We start from the raw sequence: 18,416 nt of genomic DNA, 5'->3' as shown, positions 1-18,416 counted from the left end.
AAGGAGAACCCGTCGAGTCATTTCTGAACTCGACGAGTTGGCGGCCCAACTCGGCGAGTCAGGTCAACTGGAAGTTGACTTTGACTTTGACTTGGACTTGGTCAGGGGTAAAATGGTTATTTTACCCTAAGAATAGATATCAGACTCTGACTAAGTGTTTTGTGGGGATTATAGCCGGAGGATTTCCGGAGCAGCGGCAGACAGAGATTTCCCACGCAGATTATCAGCAGCTACTCGTTCGAGGTGAGTTACCTTCCAGTAGCGGTGGGTCTACGGCCACAATGCCGGCCCACCAGTAGGAGTTGTATGTTAGATGATTGTCTTTGTGATATTCATCTAGGTTTGCTACTACCTGATATGTTATATGCTGGCATGATATGTTATATGTGATAGTAGTAGAGTTCGGTTGTTAGAACCGAAGAGTAGGTCAGACACCCCGGATATGTCTAGCAGTATGTGATGATATGTTTATATGCTGGCATGATATGATATATGTGATAGCGGTAGTAGGAGGGGAATAGTCCCCAAGTTCGGTTGTTAGGACCGAAGGGTAGTTCGGACACCCCATATATGTCTGATAGTATGATTATGTTATGATATATGTGATAGTAGCAGTAGGGGGTGGAATAGTCCCCAAGGTTCGGTTGTTAGGACCGACGGGTAGGTCAGCACCCCAGAATGGCTTGACACGGGTAGGTCGGCACCGCAGAATGGCCGTACCGGGTAGGTCGGCACCCCAGAATGGTCGTACCGGGTAGGTCGGGCACCCCAGAATTGCCCGACAGTATGTATGCTATATGATTGTATGGTATACGGTACGATGGGGGGAACTCACTAAGCTTCGTGCTTACAATTTACAGTTTTGGTTTCAGGTACCTCTTCAGCGAAGGGGAAGGAGCTGGTGCGGTAGCAGCACATCATACACACACGCATTGATTTTCCGCACTTGAGATATTTTAGGATTGTACTCTGACATGTTGCTATTTTATGTTTTGGGTTTTCAGACATGATATGTTGATTTACGAAATGATATATTTCTACGTAGTTTTCTTATGAATGTTTTTATACTCAGTTAATTAAAATGAAATTTTTGGACTCGATACCATGACGGTGTGCGCCAAGTCTTGATGGAAGAGGCGCACAAATCCCGATTCTCCGTTCATCCCGGGGCGACGAAGATGTATAGGGATCTTCGTCTAGACTATTGGTGGCCCTGCATGAAGCGGGATGTAGCATGGTATGTGGAGCGATGCTTGACCTGCAGGAAGGTCAAGGCCGAGCACCATAGGCCACACGACAAGATGCAGCCGTTGGATATTCCCCTATGGTAGTGGGAAGATATTACCATGGACTTCATCACCAAACTTCCCAGGACCGCACCGGGAGTGGATTCCATATGGGTCATCGCGGATCGGTTGACCAAGAGTGCCCATTTCATACCGATCCAGGAGAGTATCTTAAACCGAGAAGTTGGCCGACATCTACATTCGAGAGGTGGTGGCTCGACACAGAGTGCCAGTCTCCGTGATTTCTGACAGGGATGTGCGATTCACTTCCAGGTTCTGGAAGAAATTCCATGGCGAGTTGGGTACTCGTCTGCACTTTAGCTCTGCATTTCACCCGCAGACAGATGGTCAGAGCGAGCGGATCATCCAGACTCTGGAGGATATGGTGCGGGCGTGTGTGTTAGACTTCGGTGGTAGTTGAGATACTTACCTCCCATTGGCTGAGTTCTCGTACAACAACAACTACCACGCGAGTATTGACCGTCCTCCCTTCGAGATGTTATACGGGCGGAAGTGTAGGACCCCGATATGTTGGGGTGAGGTTGGCCAGAGGGTCATGGGGAGCACCGAAGTGGTGCTCAAGACGACAGAGAGGATTCAGCAGGTCCGGAGCAGGCTTCAGACTGCTCAGAGTCGGCAGAAAAGTTATGCCGACAAGCGCCGATCAGACCTGGAGTTCCAGGTCGGGGATATGGTTCTCCTGAAGGTGTCGCCATGGAAGGGCATCATCCGATTCAGGAAACGGGGCAAGTTGGGCCCCAGGTACATTGGACCATTCAGGGTTTTAGCCCGGGTGGGCAAGGTGGCGTACAGGCTGGATCTGCCAGCCGAACTCAGTCAGATCCACAACACTTTCCACGTCTCCCAGCTGCGGAAGTGCTTGGTGGACGACTCAACAGTGGTGCCTTTAGAGGATATTCAGGTCGATGACAGCCTGAATTACATCGAGCGGCCTGTAGCGATCCTCGACCGGAAGTCGAAGGATCTGAGGAACAAGAGGGTCGAGCTGGTGAAGGTGCAATGGCAGCACCGGAAGGGCTCGGAACGGACTTGGGAGCCGGTGGATGAGATGTTGGAGCATTACCAACGCTTTTCCAGGAACGAGCAGCAGACTTCGAGGACGAAGTCTAAAATAAGTGGGGGAGATTTGTAGCACCTGGTTCCTGGTATGTATTTTATTTAAGTATTTTGCATTTTGGCCTGGGACTCGGCGAGTTGAAGGCCCAACTCGTCGAGTAGAAGCGGATTTGATACGGGATTTAAATGACGGACTCGTCGAGTCGGCCTCCAGACTCGACGAGTAGACTCTGACTGGACAAAACCCTAATCTAAGGGTTTGTACCCTATTTAAGCATCTCATCCAGCCACCCTTCGTCCCTATTGCTTCCAGAAACCCCCCATAGCAAACCCTAACTGTGTGTGTGAAGATATAAAGGCATTTGTGGTGATTTTTGGTGATTTTGATCACAAGGAAGAAGGAAGGGCCTATAGGGATCAAGAGATGACCAAGGGAGTTCAAGTTTGTGCATCATTTGCAGTCCCCAGAAGGTATAAAGTCGATACCTTGCTTGTTCATTTGCTAGATCCCCTTTTTGGAGAGATTTAGGGCTTTTATAAGCCATTCTTGGTAACCAACCACGATTGCAAGCATGGTTGGGGGTTTGAGGCTTCGGATCTAGGTCCATGAAGGAGTTACAAGGCAGAAAAGGGCTGCTTTTGCACCCATGAAAGCCCCCATGCAACTTAAGAGTCTCTTTTAGAGCCTTTTAGGCTCAAAGTCCCATGCACGCATGTAAAGTTCGTAACTTTACGTGCTAGATCGAGTTTAGGGACCTAGATCTATCATTTGGACAAGAGTTGTACACCAGAAATCGAAGAAATAGACTTGGACAGTATCGACTCGGCGACTCGTTCTTGGGACTCGGCGAGTCCGAGGTTAGACTCCCCTTTTCTGTTATGGGTCAAAGAGACCCAGTGGAGTGCTGGAAAGGTTTTAGAGGGTCCGGGGGAGTGACCCAACGTATTGGGATAAGCCATAGTCCTGGAGTTTATAGGACTCGGCGAGTGCATGAGCAGACTCGGCGAGTCCAAGGCAATCTCCCAACTCTTGAAGATGAACTCGACGAGTTGTTCATACAACTCGGCGAGTCGAGGACAAGACTGGTTCATAGGATAAGGATGAACTCAACGAGTTGTTCATACAACTCGGCGAGTCGGATGAAGGTTCATTCGATGCTCGTATAGAAGGAGAACCCGTCGAGTCATTTATGAACTCGACGAGTAGAGGCGTGGATGAGGACAGTTAAAGGGATAGGGACTCGACGAGTTGGTGGCCCAACTCGGCGAGTCAGGTCAACTGGAAGTTGACTTTGACTTTGACTTGGACTTGGTGTGACATCCTCATTTTCACGGCCAGAAAAGACCGATTTTGTTTATGCTTTATAAAAATCAGAGTACCTCTTTTAATAAAAATGTTGCGGAATTTGTTCCCAGTAAAACATGATAAATACGTTATCAAAGCATTTCCGAAGAAAAGTATTTTTATTCATTTTAAAACATTTGGGATGTCATCGTCAATACAGAAACATAAGCATAAACAGAACTTACATTCATTATCACTAGTGATTTATATCTCCTTAATCTCTCAGTGTAATGTGACTTCATATCCACACCTGTGATATAAATAAACTGAGTGGGTCAGGTTGGGAAACCTGGTGAGTACATAGGGTTTTCAACCCACAATAAATAAGTTTATTAACTTTATCAAACCAAACAAACCCGATTACCCGTTCCCGTTATCCTCACTTTACGTCCCTAACACACAGACTCTGTTTTCGTCTGTCTTTTTAACGTTGAGTTCCTATTAATGAGATCTTCAATTTTCATTTAGGTCGTGTAGGCCAAAAACCACTTGAACTAAAATTCGAGTTTCGGGCCGTGCACTACTATGCCAAATCTTAGAAAATTCATAACATCCTCATACGAAGTCAGATTTGGACGTTCTTTTTTTTTTGTATGTTCTCGGTTTAACGTATACTACAACTTTTGTTTAGATTTCTAAGGCTAAAAAGTCATCCATCGTAAATTCACTATTTACGTCTCCCGGTGTCGTGCCGGTTTTGCCATAAAACTTCGACGGACCATAACTTCTTCGTTATAACTCAGATTTCAACGTTCTTTATATGTACAGAACCCTTGAGACGTGTTCTACAACTTGGTTAAGATTATGTATTCTAAATAATCTTTTGTCAAAAAGTCAATTTCGACCCCTATTATCTCTAAATTGACTAGCCCGAATCTACGGGCGTTACAATTATCTCCCCCTTAGGATGATTTCGTCCCGGAATCATCAACGAAACAGGGCTCACATGATGACTCCATACGTTATCTCTTCATCCTAAGTAATAACCGTAACTTTGATGTTTCTTCGAACGAATATCTAACTCTAAGACTTCCTTATTGCAGGCGGTACTCGATCTTGCACTTGCTCCCTATCTCACGTTAGACTCCAAATTATGACCTTCAAGTCACAATCTCGATCCTTACTGGAGACTGCTTCTTCTTCTTAACAAACTTAAGATAAGTTATTTATTACTAAAATGGACCGATGTGTCATATTCTAATGACTTATCATCGTATGTTCCCATACTTAGACTCAGGTCTCTTAAAGTCTTCTAGAACAGACTATACATTTCTTCATGTTCTAATCACATCTTAAAAGGTAGCATTTCTAGCTACAAGCAACTATCGCGATACCTCTACCGATCGCTTTGATTATCTTTTATTTCAATCTTCCGACTTAAGTCAGATGCTACATCAAACTTGGTTCTCTGAACCATGTAACATACTTATCGTAGTCAGACTCAATTCGATATGACCACTAGGATTGGAATAACAATCATCCTCTTAGTCATTACCGAAACGATGGTAACGACATATTTGAATAAAACGGTATCAATTACTAGCTTCTTGGTAACCTTGTGACTTTCCCTGATCCAAGCGTGAGTCCTGTGCTTCCGGTAGTATAGGCCTATACTACCTTTCACACCTACTCATACTCGTACCAAGTATTGTCTTGCAGTTCACCCAAGTCACCATACAAGAAAATCACATAACAACTTGACACATTAGATAACAAAACGAAGGTTTTATATTATTCCTTGAAATGATTACATAGGTGTTCAAGTTCAACCTATACTATGCCTCTAACAGGCTACACCACGTGGTACTATTTACACGACTACTTCATAGATCCTCATTCCTGATCCCTTTCATTTCCATCTTCTTCGTCAAGGATCATATGGAACGCTCTTGCCTTCAGTTTCGGTGGAATGTTTGGTCTTGCCGCCTCTTTCTTCTTCGGGCAATCCTTAGCAACGTACCCTTCTTCACGACATTCATAACACACCCTTTTGCCGGCGGTGCACTCGTTGGCGTAATGTCCGGTCTTCCCACACTTGTAGCAAGTCACTTCCTCGCTACATTTCCCGAAGTGCTTTTTCTTGCACTTCTCGCACCATTTCACTTTGTTTCCTCCTCCGCTAAACTCCTTTGAACCAGACTTGATCTTCTTATTGGGCCTCGTAGACCCCTCAAACTTCCTCTTTTCGCTAACCTCAATCTTGTTGGCAGCTCTTCCCTTAGTCATATCCTCCACAGACTTGGCAGCCCAGATAGCTGCCTCCAGAGTAGGTGCCTGACGCACTGGCACCGCATACTCCCATGGAAGTCCCTTTGCGTACTTGTCGATTTTCGTCAGCTCATCCGGAACAAGACGCAAGGCGAACTCCATCTTCTCTGTGAAGTTGTTGGTGTATTCATCAATTGACATGCTTCCTTTCTTCAAGGTCAGGAACTGGTTCTCTAGCTCAAGCAGGTTTTGGGCTGAGCAGTACTTGCGTTTGAACTGCACCAAAAACTCTGCCCATGTCAGTTGCAGGGGCTCATTGGGGCTCAGAGTCTTCCCCAGGGTATTCCACCAGCGCACAGCACCTCCTCGGAATTGACGTACTGCAAAGGTGGTCTGTAACTTGCCTCTGCAACCACACGTCATGAAAGCTAACTTCATCTCTGAGATCCAATCCATGACTCCGATCGGATCTTCCTTTCCAATGAAAGTCGATGGCTTGCAAGTCAGAAAATCCTTGTACTTGCATCCATTCCTCTCGACTCCGTCATACTGGTTGTTTTGTCAAACTATTGGTGGGTTGGCTTGACCAACGGTCCCACTGTAGTTCCCTCCTTCTGATTGCCCATTGGTCAATTCGGGCTGTTCAACTGGCATTGTAGGTTCGTTCCTATTTTCATGCAACATTTGCCTCATCTCTTCCCGTTGTTCAGCCAACATAGCCCGTATCATGGCTCGTACTCCGGCCATTGTAATTGGCTCAGGAGCATCTGCTACAACATGTATTTGTTCAATCACTGGTGGTTGATTCCTGTTCCCATTTGCATTCCCGTCTCCACTACGGGTTCTTGTCATTTCGATCTATATACCAAATCAGACGTTCGGTGTGCAATGACGAGAATTAAGATAGGAAAGATTTTATTTACGATCGACGTGTAATTCTCCCTATTTCTCCAAAAAGTTTTATGCCAGTTCTAATACCGTAATTAAACGTTTAGAAATTTGAACACATAAAGTTTCCAGATCCGGTCGGCAACAAACCATAGATCCGATCATACAATGCATATCATAAATCATTTAGCACATAAAAGCATGTTAGGCATTTTCCCTAAATTAGCTAGTGCTTGTGTCTATTCAGGTGCTTTACCTAAATTTTATTCGACACACTCCTCACAATCCTTGATTAGCATTCTAAGTTTAAGTCTAGAAATAAATCCATATTCCTAGTTCGCTTAAACTAATGCTCTGATACCAACTGTGACATCCCCATTTTCACGGCCAGAAAAGACCGATTTTGTTTATGCTTTATAAAAATCAGAGTATCTCTTTTAATAAAAATGTTGCGGAATTTGTTCCCAGTAAAACATGATAAATACGTTATTAAAGCATTTCCGAAGAAAAATATTTTTATTCATTTTAAAACATTTGGGATGTCATCGTCAATACAGAAACATAAGCATAAACAGAACTAACATTCATTATCACTAATGATTTATATCTCCTTAATCTCTCAGTGTAATATGACTTCATATCAACACCTGTGATATAAATAAACTGAGTGGGTCAGGTTGGGAAACCTGGTGAGTACATAGGGTTTTCAACCCACAATAAATAAGTTTATTAACTTTATCAAACCAAACAAACCTGATTACCCGTTCCCGTTATCCTCACTTTACGTCCCTAACACATCTAACACAAGGGACCTAGTCTAAGGACTTTCATCGGGGTGACAACATATGATTCGGGGGTTCCTCAGTGTATACATATAACGAAACATGATTCCGGAAACGTTCCGGGCCGGAGGACGTCATGTATAGCATCACAACCAATGTATAATAGCAACCATAGCAACACAACCATCACAGTGTATACATATATGAAATGTTTACATCAGTTTGAAACTTGTTTGAATTACATCAGAGAGTATAAATAAAATATAAACATAAGACTCTTATTGCTCCAGCTTCTCAAAAATCCAGCAAGTACCTGTCTACTGATTTCCTGAGAATACAAGCAGTTTTAAAATATATCAGCACAAAGCTGATGAGTTCATAAGTAGTTGTTTTGAAATGAAAACTTTGTTAATGAGCTAGCTGAAATGTTTGTATAGTTTCAAGAAAAACCGATATTTTCTTTAGTGGAAACGTAGTGTTATCGATTCCGTGTAAACCATGAATGTTCGTTAGTGAAAACCGTAGTGATATACGAAAATACTACTTCACGTGACTAGCTAAAGTTAATCATGAAGTGTAGGTACTTTGTTTGCATAATCGGTTCTGTTTGAAAACCATGGCTTTAGCCATTATACGTAGTGTGTATTAGTTCTATTTAGTATAAATAAAACCGTTGAAGAGTGTCAGATTGTAAACTAAATGTGAATTATACATAATGTGAGTCGTATAACCATTCTTGATATGACTAGAGACCTTTCCAACGTTCTTCAGGCGTCGCGTTAAATGACATTTGTCACCCTAGGCATGCCTGCCTAACTGTAGCTAGCAGTTCGGGTGTGGGATTGTCAGTCCCGAATAGATCTATTCACAAATCTCACGCTCTCCCTCCAGGAGACTCTGGTTATACTATGATAGGATTTATCCCCGTACACCTAAGGGTACAGTAGTGAAGTAGCGCCTCACAGTATCGTACAATCTAGTTTACATGTAGTGTCATAGCGTTCTACCATAGTGAAAATCTGTATGTATACCGTGTATAGTGATATTTATAGTGATAACGTAGTGATGTAAACTGTAAACTATCCATGTCTTAGTGCATATGTTTAGTAGTGAAAATTCCTGTACTTGTCCTATTTAGAAAATCCCAAACTATACCGATTATAGTTTGCATGTATAATGTAGTGAATAGCGAATCCGAAAAACTATGCAATTTTAGTGAAAACGACCCTTATGCTCAACATAGTACAAAAGGGGTTAAAGTATGAGAATTGCATGAGTTTTGAAAGCATTTATGTTTAGCTTGTATCCTCCCCCTGAAAACATTAAAAACACGGAGAAAATAGGGGTATGAACTCACCTCGGGTAAGTGGTTTGATTGAAGGATCGGTACGAAGAGCCGGGTGTTCAAGTGAAGCTTTGAACACGATTCGATCCTAATAACATGTAATGACACATAAACGAGTCAAATGAAGGTATTTCACCACTATATGTGATGGAAAACCACTCTAGGGACGTGAAACTATTTGCACCAAGTGATAGGACCTTGTAGGATGGAGTGTAGGGGGTGTATGGCCACCTAGAGTGTGTGTGCGGCCATGAGTGTGCGGCCCAAAGGGTGTGCGGCCGTACACTCATGAAATGAGGTGTCTTTGTAGTGTTCTCAAGGTCCACACTCACATCCACGAAGTGTTCAAGGTCTATACTCAATTGTGGTGTAAGATAAGGGTCCTAGAATGAGTGTATGGTCGCACACAAGAGTGTGTGGTCGCACACTTGGGTGTGCTGCCGCACACTTGGAGTGTGCTGCCGCACAAGGGCGTGTGCGGCCGTACACAGGTGTGTGCGGTCATACACCCCTCACTAAGATGTCCAAAAATGCCAATCCAAGGTACAACAAGGCTAGGGGCATGTCTACATCGAATATGGAAGTTAAACTCTCACTTTGGAGGGTGTTTTAAGGGTGTGCGGCCACCCTAAGAGGGTGTACAGCCGCACTCACTTCCAACACAAAGAACATGTCCATTTTTGCACACATAGAGCTTGGATAGAGTGATCTTTCATGGATTGTAAGCTAGAGGAAGAAGTACTCACGTTCTTGAAGCTTTGGAAGGTTCAAAGTTGGAGAAACTTGAGGGAAATGATGTGGTGTGCTGCCAAGGTGCTAAAGGAATGAAAGGAAGGGGGGATACCCTTTATATAGGGGTAAAGGTGTTGCCCAAAAGAGTGTGTGCTGCCAGGGAGTGGGTGTGCGGCCGCACACCCATGTGTACGGCCGTACACTCCTCCAAGAGGTGTGTATGGCCCGATTTTCTCACTATTCAACACTCTGACTCATTCCTAAACTCAACCTTGGTTATATACAAGCTTAGAACACTTAAATGAACCCTTAAATAGCACCAGAAATCAGCAAAACAAGTTGAATATTGATTGAATTGACTAAGTGTACAAGATTGAAGTTTCCGGGTTGTCACATCATCCCTCCGTTAGAGGGAATTTCGTCCCGAAATTCAAAAATAGAGTACAAGTCATGAACTTGGAAAGAGATGAGGATACTTTTGCTTCGTTGAATCCTCGCGCTCCCAAGTGAATTCAGGACCCCGCTTGGCATTCCAGCGGACCTTCACTATCGGGACGCGACTCTGTTTCGTACGCTTGACTTCCCGATCCATGATTTCGACAGGTTCTTCAACGAAGTGTAGACCTTCGTCCAATTCGATCTCGTCGAAAGGAATCACAAGTGTCTCTTCGGACAGACACTTCTTTAGGTTTGACACGTGGAAGACAGGATGGATGTTGTTGAGCTCTCGTGGTAACTAGAGTTTGTATGCTACGGGACCGATCCTAGCAAGGATCTCAAATGGTCCAATATACCTTGGGTTTAGCTTTCCACGCTTTTCGAAACGTATCATGCCTTTCCAAGGCGAGACCTTCAGAAGAACGCGGTCACCGACCTGGAATTCCAAGGGTTTTCGTCGTTTATCGGAGTAGCTCTTTTGTCTATCTCGTGAGGCTTTCAGTCGCTCTCGGATTTGCACGATCATTTCAGTCGTCTCTCGGATAATCTCAGGACCAGTGAGAGTGTTGTCGGGGACTTGACCCTTGACTAGTTGCGTGTCACCCACTTCAGCCCAGCACAGAGGGGATCTGCACTTGCGACCATAGAGGGCTTCAAACGGCGCAGCCTTGATGCTGGTATGGTAGCTATTGTTGTAGGAATATTCGACCAAAGGAAGATGAGTGTCCCATGACGCGCCGAAGTCGATGACGCAGGCTCTCAACATATCTTCCAATGTCTGAATTGTTCTCTCACTCTGTCCATCAGTCTGCGGATGATAAGCCGTGCTCATATCCAATTTAGTTCCAAGTGCCTTCTGAAGCGATTGCCAGAATCTTGAGGTGAACCTGCTATCTCGGTCGGAGATAATGGATACAGGTACCCCGTGAAGGCGAACTATCTCTCGAATGTAGATCTGTGTGAGTCTCTCCATTTTGAAGTTTTCTTTGATTGGCAGGAAGTGGGCGGATTTTGTCAATCGATCGACAATTACCCAGATGGCGTCGTGCCCACTCGGGGATCTAGGTAATTTAGTGATGAAATCCATTGTTATCATTTCCCACTTCCACTCAGGTATTTCTGGCTGCTGAAGTAAACCTGAGGGCTTCTGATACTCCACCTTCACCTTGGCGCAAGTCAAGCACTTGCCCATGAAGGTTGCAATTTCTGCTTTCATGTTTGGCCACCAATAGAGCTGCTTGAGATCCAAGTACATCTTATCCGACCCTGGGTGAACGGAGTATTTTGTCTTGTGAGCCTCATTCATAACAACCTCTCTGCACCCGCTGAACTTTGGGGTCCAGATCCGGTTCATGAAGGAGTACACTCCGTCTCCCGTGACCTCCAAGTTCTTGTCCATTCCTCGCAAAGCTTCATCTGCCATGTTCTCGGGTTTTAAAGCTTCCAGCTGAGCCTCTCTGATTTGCGCGGACAGATGGGAACGGATAGTCATTGTTAGTGCCTTCACCTTATGCCCTGAATGCTCCTTTCGGCTGAGGGCATCTGCTACCACATTGGCCTTGCCGGGATGGTAGAGAATTTCGCACTCGTAGTCACTGAGTAGCTCTACCCATCGTCGTTGTATCATGTTTAACTCCTTCTGATCAAAGATGTGCTGCAGGCTCTTATGGTCGGTGAAGATTATGCACTTGGTTCCATAGAGATAGTGTCTCCAGATTTTCAATGCAAAGACCACTGCTCCCAACTCTAGGTCGTGAGTTGTGTAATTGACCTCGTGTGTTTTCAACTGCCTCGAGGCATAGGCGATGACTTTTCCTCGTTGCATGAGTACACAGCCTAGGCCCTGATTGGATGCATCACAATAGACCACGAAGTCTTCCGTCCCTTCGGGCAAGGACAAGATAGGTGCGCTGCACAGGGCCTACTTCAATGTTTGAAATGCAGTGTCTTGCTTGGCTCCCCAACTAAAGGTTACACCTTTCTGTGTCAGGGTAGTTAAAGGCTTAGCGATTATGGAGAAGTTCTGGATGAACCTACGATAATAGCCTGCAAGACCCAAGAATTGCCGGATTTCTGTGGGTGTCTTTGGTGCAGACCAATTTTCAATCGCTTTAATCTTGGAAGGGTCCACGTGTATTCCTTTCTTGCTGATCACGTGACCGAGGAAATTTACCTTCCTGATCTAGAACTCACACTTTGAAAATTTCGCGTATAGCTTTTCTGCCCTTACTGTTTCCAACACCTGCCTCAAGTGCTGTTTATGATCTTCCTCACTTCGCGAATAGACGAGTATATCATCGATAACATGATCACAAACTTATCTAAGAAAGGGCGGCACACCCGATTCATCAGGTCCATGAAGACCGCCGGTGCGTTGGTTAGACCAAAGGGCATCACTACAAACTCGTAGTGTCCATAGCGAGTTCAGAATGCTGTTTTGGGCACATCATTCTCGTGAACTCGCAACTGATGGTACCCTGATCTTAGATCTATCTTTGAAAAGTAACTGGCTCCCTGAAGTTGGTCGAAAAGATCGTCGATCCTGGGTAAAGGATAGCGGTTCTTGATCGTCAGCTTGTTCAGTTCTCGATAATCAATACACATCCGAAAGGATCCATCTTTCTTTTTCACGAATAAGATCGGAGCTCCCCAGGGTGAGGAACTCGGCCTTATGAACCCCTTGCTGATCAGTTCATTGAGTTGGCTGGATAATTCTTGCATTTCTGCCGGCGCTAAACGATAAGGAGACTTGGCTACGGGAGTAGCTCCAGGGATTAGATCGATACGAAACTCGACTTGACGCTCGGGAGGGATTCCTGGGAGGTCTTCGGGGAAGACATCAGGAAAGTTGCAGACATCGGGAAGGCTCTCGATGTCTTTAACTTTTTGCGTCTCGTCAACGACGTGAGCTAGGAATGCATGGCATTCCTTCCGTAGATACTTTTGAGCTTTGATGCACGAGATGATACGAAGGTTCGAGCTAAGCTTATCTCCGTAAATCATGAGGGTTTCCCTAGAAGGAAGATTGAGACGGATAGCTTTCTTGTAACAAAGAATATCAGCACGATTGGAGCTCAACCAATCCATGCCGATGATGACATCAAAGCTCTTGATGGATACCGGCATAAGATCGATGGGAAAGGAGTGATTGTCTAGGGTAAGAGTACAACCTATGAATATGTCGTTAGCGCTCTCTTTCTTTCCGTTAGCCATTTCGACGGTGAACTTTTCGGTTAAAGGTTGGGATTTACATTTGATTAAATGCTTGAATGCATGACTAACAAAACTCCTCTCCGCACCAGAATCGAAAAGAATGCATGCATAAGAGTTGTCAAGGAGGAACGTACCCGTAACAACGGTAGGATCAGCGACTGCTTCATTCTGGCCCATCGCCAAAACTCTTCATGTATTGCCACCAGTTGTTGCCTTGGGGCAGTTTCTCCTGAAGTGCCCAACCTCTCCACATCCATAACAAGCTTGACCAGCACCTGCTCCCGCAGCCTGGTTGGTTGGTTGGGCTGGCACCTTGCAGTATCGAGCTATGTGACCCTTCTTCCCACAGCTGTTGCAACTCAACTCACGGCAGGGTCCGTGATGATGGAAGTTACACTTGTTGCACAAAGGTAGTTTCCCAGTATAAACACCGGTAGGAGCTTGGGTGGTCGGAACACTAGCTGGGGCAGCAGCAGGAGCAGTAACAGCATGAACTGCCACTGTTTGTTGTTTCTTGGAGGGCTCCTGCGAAGACTGACCCTTCCGCTTATTCCATGATTTCTTCTTCTTCCCACCACTTTCCTTCTGTGGCTCGGAAACAGCTGCCAACTCATCCAGATCGATCCCATTATCGATCAGCACCTGCGCCAGATCCTTGGCGCTCTCAAATGTAGTGGGTCTAGCAGCCAAGACATTGCCTTTGGTTGGTTGTGTCAGTCCCCATATGCACCTCTCGATTTTCTTGCTTTCCGGGGTGACCATTCCCGGACAGAGGAGTGCTAAATCACAGAACCTAGCAGTGTAGGTGGCAATGTCAGAACCCTTCATCTTCAAGTTCCAGAATTCATGCTCCAACTTTTGCACTTCGCCCCTCGGGCAGTATTCCGCAAGCATGAGTTCCTTCAGTCTTTCCCAACCCATGGCATTAGCCACTGATAGGGTTAGGGTTTTGACCCGACCATTCCACCAGGTCAAGGCTCTGTCGGTGAAGGTGCAGGCGGCGAACTTCACCTTGTTTGCTTCGGAACAGGTGCAAATTTCGAAGATGGATTCGATCTTTTCGAACCATCGAGTCAGAGCGATGACTCCTCCGTTTCCGTCGAAGGACTTGGGCTTTGCAGTCATGAAGTCCTTATAGGAACACTCCTTTTGTTGTCCCTGGGTTCCGTCTTGCCTTTGAGGGTTGGTCCCACCTCCGGCCCCACCTGAGTTCACTTGAGCCATTTCTGCAGTCACGGCGGCTGTAACTGCGGCCTGAAACATGACGGGGTCGAACTGAGGGGGTGGTGGTGGTGGCGGAGTGGTGTCGTTCCTTCTGATGGGTCTTGGTCGGGGAGGCATTTTGTTCTAGAAACAATCAGGAAGAAGAGGATGGTAAGTCCTCAAGATATATGAAACAAAATATATCTTATCCTGATAAATAAGTGTTCTACCAAGCGATAAGCAAGAAAGGTTACTAATGTAACTAAGTTATCGCTATGAAACAAATAGGCAGCAACACTAAGAATGAATTTCCTCACTAAATTTGGCTCTAGCAAAATACTCCTATAGTATTTTATGTTGACTGTTTTTTGTAAGTTTTAGACCTGCTGTAGCACCACCGTTACTCCCAAGCACATGTTGGTCATGTTTTGACTGAATATAGTTGATCAGGCTATATTCACCCGAAACATGATTACATAATTGCCCAGGTTAAACCGCAGTGCCCCAACATTCAAATACTTTTTGTGTTGTTCTACTAATGACACGAATTTTGTTATGTATGCATGCTCGTATACTTTTTATAAAAATACTTATATTTTTGAAAGTATACTTTTAGTGTAGAGCACTTAGGCCCCTTTAGTGTTTATAGTTGTATACCACGTAAGGTTCGGTATACTAGTTCGCTATAAACAAGGGCTCTGATACCAATCTGTCACACCCCGAAACATGATTGCGGAAAAGTTCCGGGGCGGAGGACGTCATGTATAGCATCACAACCAATGTATAATAGCAACCATAGCAACACAACCATCACAGTGTATACATATATGAAATGTTTACATCAGTTTGAAACTTGTTTGAATTACATCAGAGAGTATAAATAAAATATAAACATAAGACTCTTATTGCTCCAGCTTCTCAAAAATCCAGCAAGTACCTGTCTACTGATTTCCTGAGAATACAAGCAGTTTTAAAATATATCAGCACAAAGCTGATGAGTTCATAAGTAGTTGTTTTGAAATGAAAACTTTGTTAATGAGCTAGCTGAAATGTTTGTATAGTTTCAAGAAAAACCGATATTTTCTTTAGTGGAAACGTAGTGTTATCGATTCCGTGTAAACCATGAATGTTCGTTAGTGAAAACCGTAGTGATATACGAAAATACTACTTCACGTGACTAGCTAAAGCTAATCATGAAGTGTAGGTACTTTGTTTGCATAATCGGTTCTGTTTGAAAACCATGGCTTTAGCCATTATACGTAGTGTGTATTAGTTCTATTTAGTATAAATAAAACCGTTGAAGAGTGTCAGATTGTAAACTAAATGTGAATTATACATAATGTGAGTCGTATAACCATGCTTGATATGACTAGAGACCTTTCCAACGTTCTTCAGGCGTCGCGTTAAATGACATTTGTCACCCTAGGCATGCCTGCCTAATTGTAGCTAGCAGTTCGGGTGTGGGATTGTCAGTCCCGAATAGATCTATTCACAAATCTCACGCTCTCCCTCCAGGAGACTCTGGTTATACTATGATAGGATTTATCCCCGTACACCTAAGGGTACAGTAGTGAAGTAGCGCCTCACAGTATCGTACAATCTAGTTTACATGTAGTGTCATAGCGTTCTACCATAGTGAAAATCTGTATGTATACCGTGTATAGTGATATTTATAGTGATAACGTAGTGATGTAAACTGTAAACTATCCATGTCTTAGTGCATATGTTTAGTAGTGAAAATTCCTGTACTTGTCCTATTTAGAAAATCCCAAACTATACCGATTATAGTTTGCATGTATAATGTAGTGAATAGCGAATCCGGAAAACTATGCAATTTTAGTGAAAACGACCCTTATGCTCAACATAGTACAAAAGGGGTTAAAGTATGAGAATTGCATGAGTTTTGAAAGCATTTATGTTTAGCTTGTATCCTCCCCCTAAAAACATTAAAAACACGGAGAAAATAGGGGTATGAACTCACCTCGGGTAAGTGGTTTGATTGAAGGATCGGTACGAAGAGCCGGGTGTTCAAGTGAAGCTTTGAACACGATTCGATCCTAATAACATGTAATGACACATAAACGAGTCAAATGAAGGTATTTCACCACTATATGTGATGGAAAACCACTCTAGGGACTTGAAACTATTTGCACCAAGTGATAGGACCTTGTAGGATGGAGTGTAGGAGGTGTATGGCCACCTAGAGTGTGTGTGCAGCCATGAGTGTGCGGCCCAAAGGGTGTGCGGCCGTACACTCATGAAATGAGGTGTCTTTGTAGTGTTCTCAAGGTCCACACTCACATCTACGAAGTGTTCAAGGTCTATACTCAATTGTGGTGTAAGATAAGGGTCCTAGAATGAGTGTATGGTCGCACACTTGGGTGTGCTGCCGCACACTTGGAGTGTGCTGCCGCACAAGGGCGTGTGCGGCCATACACAGGTGTGTGCGGTCGTACACCCCTTACTAAGATGTCCAAAAATTCCAATCCAAGGTACAACAAGGCTAGGGGCATGTCTACATCGAATATGGAAGTTATACTCTCACTTTGGAGGGTGTTTTAAGGGTGTGCGGCCGCACTCACTTCCAACACAAAGAACATGTCCTTTTTTGCACACATAGAGCTTGGATAGGGTGGTCTTTCATGGATTGTAAGCTAGAGGAAGAAGTACTCACGTTCTTGAAGCTTTGGAAGGTTCAAAGTTGGAGAAACTTGAGGGAAATGATGTTGTGTGCTGCCAAGGTGCTAAAGGAATGAAATGAAGGGGGGCTACCCTTTATATAGGGGTAAAGGTGCTGCCCAAAAGAGTGTGTGCTGCCAGGGAGTGGGTGTGCGGCCGCACACCCATGTGTACGGCCGTACACTCCTCCAAGAGGTGTGTATGGCCCGATTTTCTCACTATTCAACACTCTGACTCATTCCTAAACTCAACCTTGGTTATATACAAGCTTAGAACACTTAAATGAACCCTTAAATAGCACCAGAAATCAGCAAAACAAGTTGAATATTGATTGAATTGACTAAGTGTACAAGATTAAAGTTTCCGGGTTGTCACAGATATTCATCTAGGTTTGCTACTACCTGATATGTTATATGCTGGCTTGACACGGGTAGGTCAGCACCCCAGAATGGCTTGACACAGGTAGGTCGGCACCCCAGAATGGCCGTACCGGGTAGGTCGGGCACCCCAGAATTGCCCGACGGTATGTATGCTATATGATTGTATGGTATGCGGTGCGATGGGGGGAACTCACTAAGCTTCATGCTTACAGTTTACAATTTTGGTTTTAGGTACCTCTTCAACGAAGGGGAAGGAGCTGGCGCGGTAGCAGCACATCATACACACACGCATTGATTTTCTGCACTTTAGATATTCTGGGATTGTACTCTGACATGTTGCTATTTTATGTTTTGGGTTTTCAGACATGATATGTTGATTTACGAAATGATATATTTCTACGTAGTTTTCTTATGAATGTTTTTATACTCAGTTAATTAAAATGAAATTTTTGGACTCGAAATTTGGGATGTTACATAAGGGTTGAATTGTAGTTGTTCATAATTGAGCAATGAATGAAGATTCTAGAACCCATCTATGTGGTGAACGAAATTAGGAGGGATTCTAGTGTTTCCAGAAGCCTCCTGGTGGTAAATATGGAAATGATTTGAACTGAGATTAAATTTATTATTTAATCATTCAAATCTTGTTTTGTCCCCAAGTTACCTTAACTATAAATAGGACCCCACGGCCTATGATTTTCGTTTATAACATTCTCTAGAGAAGACTCATGCCAAAAATATCCTTTCCCCTCTCTCGTCTTTGTCTTCTAGTTCTAGGGTTTGAGTGTGAGTCATTGGAGGCATCATCCTTTTTGGTGTGAGCCATTGGAGGCATCATCC

This window comes from Lactuca virosa, chromosome 2, assembly GCF_052849685.1.
Source record: "Lactuca virosa cultivar CGN04683 chromosome 2, Lactuca_virosa_CGN04683_v6, whole genome shotgun sequence".
NCBI classification, from domain to species: domain Eukaryota; kingdom Viridiplantae; phylum Streptophyta; class Magnoliopsida; order Asterales; family Asteraceae; genus Lactuca; species Lactuca virosa.
Note: the sequence above shows the minus strand (reverse complement) of the source record.